Consider the following 4,028-nt stretch of genomic DNA (forward strand, 5'->3'; position numbering starts at 1 on the left):
AGAAGACCAGATGGTAGGGAACCAAGGTGAGAAGGGGCCAGCACTAAAAAGGAAACGAAGAAAAAAAGAAACAAGGAGAACCAGAGAAGGACAGAGACAGAGAGAGGGAGAGAGCTGGAGGGAGAAAAAGAAGAGGAAAAGCAGAGGGGGAAAGACAGACACACAGGGAGAGGGGAGAGAGAGGGAGAAATGGTGAGAGGGAGAGGTGGTGAGAAGGAGAGAGAGAGAAAGAGAGATGGTGGCAGGGAGAGGGCAGAGAGGAAGTAGAGGGGGCAGAGAGAGGGAGAGATGGAGAGAGAGAAGGAGAGATGGAGAGAGAGAAGGGAGAGAGGTGGGGGGGAGGAAGAGGGAGGGAGAGAGGGGTGAGAGGGAGTGAGAGAGGTAGGTTGGCAGAGAGGTCAAAGAGGAAATTGGGAGGACAAGGGAGACAGTCACAGAGACATACACACGAATACATATTCAGACACTGTCATATGAACACGCAGGTATGGACACACAGACCCACATGGACATAAATATGCACACAGCTCCAAAAACAGATATACATACTCAGACATATGTTCCCAGATATAACTAGTGCATCATAACCAGTCACTCAATATAGCATTTATTGAGTGCCTACTGGGCGCAGGGCACTGTACTGAACTCTCGGGTGAGTACAATAGAATTAGTACTTAAAGGAGCTTACTGTCTAGCAGAGGAAACAAATGAATATCTGGTAGAAGACAGTAATAGAGTTTAGAGATATTCATTCATTCATTCAATCGAATATATTAATAATGGTAATAGCATTTATTAAGCGCTTACTATGTGCAAAGCACTGTTCTAAGCGCTGGGGAGGTTACAAGGTGATCAGGTTGTCCCACAGGGGGCTCACAATCTTAATCCCCATTTTAGAGATGAGGTAACTGAGGCCCAGAGAAGTTAAGTGACTTGCCCAAAGTCACACAGCTGACAATTGGCAGAGTGGGATTCGAACCCATGACCTCTGACTCCAAAGCCCATGCTCTTTCCATTGAGCCAAGCTGCTTTCCCAGTATTGAGCACAGTATTGAGCACTTACTGTGTGCAGAGCACTGTTCCAAGTGCTTGGAAAGTACAGTTCACCAACAAATAAAGACAATCACTGCCCAACAACAGGCTCACAGTCTAGAAGGGGGGAGACAGATATCAAAATAAGTAAAAAGGCATCAATGGCATCAATATAAATAAATAGAATTATAGATATATACACATCATTACTAAAATACATAGAATAATAAATATGTACATATATATACAAGTGATGTGGGGTGGGGAGGGGGATAGAGCAGGGGTGTTGAGGTGATAGAGTTGGGGTGATGGGGAAGGGAGGAGGAGGAGGGAGGGAGGAGGAGCAGAAGGAGCAGAGGAAAAGGGGGCTTAGTCTGGGGCGGCCTCCTGGAGGAGGTGAGCTTTGAAGGGGGGAAGTGTGCTAGTTTGGCAGATTTGAGGAAGGAGGACATTCCAGGCCAGAGGTAGGATGTGGGCCGGGGGTCGATGGCAGGACAGGCAAGAATGATGCACAGTGAGAAGGTTAGTGGCAGAGGACTGTGAGCCCATTGTTGGGTAGGGACCGTCTCTATATGTCGCCGATTTGTACTTCCCAAGTGCTTAGTACAGTGCTCTGCACACGGTAAGTGCTCAATAAATGCGATTGAATGAATGAATGAATGGAGTGTGCGGGCTGGGCTGTAGAAGGAGAGAAGGGAGGTGAGGTAGGAGGGGACAAGGTGATGGAGAGCTTTGGAGCCAATAGTGAGGAGTTTTTGCTTGATAATGAGGTTGATAGGCAACCACAGGAGATTTTTGAGGGGGGGGGGTGACATTCCCAGAGCGTTTCTGTAGAAAGATAATCTGGGCAGCAGAGTGAAGTTTCAATTCAAAGTGAAGTTTTCAATTAGTGGTATTTATTAAGCACTCTGATAAGCTTTGATGGGTTCTGATGGGCTCTGGCAGGCTCTGTTGGCCTCTGGAGAACTTCAGTGGGCTCTGACAGGCTTTGACAGTCTCTGACAGGCTCTGATGAGCTCTGACAGGCTCCGACAGCTCTGACAGGCTCTCTTGGCCTCTGATGAACTTTGACGGGCTCTGATGGGCTCTGATAACTCTGACAGGCTCTCACAGGCTCCGTTGGACTCTGACAAACTTTGTTGGGCTTTGATGAGCTTTGAAGGGCTCTCATGGGCTTTGACAGGCTTTGACAGGATCTGTTGGCCTCTGACAGACTTTGATGGGCTTTGATGGGCTCTGATGGGCTTTGACAGGCTTTGACAGGATCTGTTGGCCTCTGACAGACTTTGATGGGCTCTGACCATCTTTGTCAGGCTCTGACAGGCTCTAAGGAGCAGCCAGATGACCTGGTCTTTGGGGAGTTGAGCCCAATGCAGCCCCTCACTGGCCCCAACCCAGGCCCCAGCCCAGGCCTGAGCTGCCCACCTAGGTCTGCTGGGATGGGGAAAGTCCAGCTTCCAATTATTCTGCCCCACCCCCAGGGATCCCCAGCAGGGCACAGCAGTTGCCAATCCCAGCTGGAGTCTGATCGGCCCTGAGAATCTGACCCCCCCCCCCCGCAGCTCTGCCTGCCTCCGTGAGAACCACTCTGGAACAATCACCGTTTTCCTGATGGAGGACACGAACCTGGCCTGGAGGCTTTTTCCTGCTGAATTGGCTTTTTCCAGCTTCTCGGGATCCGCGCTCATCAAGTTTCAAAATCACGCAACTCTGCACCAAAAACTGCGAACTGGGGTGGCGGTGGGGAGCATCGTTCCCAGGGAGAAGAGACTTTTCAAGACTGAGAGAGAGGATGACAATTAAACTCGTGGAACTTATTCTCTCCTTCAAGTTTTGAGGGCAGGATGTGAAGACCCTCGCTCTTTCCCCATGCCCCTCCTGGATCAAGAAGGGAATCTCTCCTCTGGAGCCAGTGGCTTCCTCAGAAGCCATTCCCCCTTCACTCTCCCTCCCCCTTAACATCCTGCAGACCACCTCTCTCCTCACCTTCAAAGCCCTTCTAAAATCTCATCCAGGAAGGCTTCCCTGACTAACCTCTTATCTCTCAATCAATCGATCAATAATATTCATTCATTCATTCATTCTATCGCATTTATTGAGCTCTTACTGTGTGCAAAGCACTGTACTAAGCACCTGGAAGAAACCGACACATTCCCTGACCACAACGAGTTCACAGTCTAGAGGGGGAGACAGACTTTAATATAAATAACATATTTATATAAATTTATTGAATACTTACTGTGGGCAGAGCTCTGTAGTAAGCACTTAGGAGAGTATAATCATAATGGCATTTGTTAAGTGCTTACTACATGCAAAGCACTGTTCTAAGCACTGGGGGGATACAAGGTGATGAGGTTGTCCCACATGGGGCTCACAGTCTTAATCCCCATTTTACAGATGAGGTAACTGAGGCTCAGAGAAGTTAAGTGACTTGCCCAAAGTCACACAGCTGACAAGTGGCAGAGCCGGGATTAGAACCCATGACCACCGACTCCCAACCCCGTGCTTTCTCCACTGAGCCACACTGCTTCTGTGAGGGTATAATATGATAGGGTTGGTAGATATGTTCCCTGACCACAACAAGTCTACAGTTTAGAATCTCTCCACCCTATTTTCATTCATTCATTCATTCAATCGTATTTATTGAGCGCTTACTGTGTGCAGAGCACTGTACTAAGCGCTTGGGAAGTATAAGTTGGCAACACATAGAGACGATCCCTACCCAACAGTGGGCTCACAGTCTAGATATCTATTTTCCCTCCCTTTTACATTGCCTAGGCCCTTGGGTCTATATTCATTCATTCAATCGTATTTATTGAGCTCTTACTGTGTGCAGAGCACTGTACTAAGTGCTTGGGAAGTACAAGTCAGCAACATATCATCATCATCAATTGTATTTATTGAGCGCTTACTGTGTGCAGAGCACTGTACTAAGCACTTAAGACTAAGCACTTAGGTAGTCACTCCACATCCCCAACAAGCATCAAGGTAAACTG

The sequence above is a fragment of the Tachyglossus aculeatus genome, chromosome 5, assembly GCF_015852505.1.
Source record: "Tachyglossus aculeatus isolate mTacAcu1 chromosome 5, mTacAcu1.pri, whole genome shotgun sequence".
Taxonomy (NCBI): Eukaryota; Metazoa; Chordata; class Mammalia; order Monotremata; family Tachyglossidae; genus Tachyglossus; species Tachyglossus aculeatus.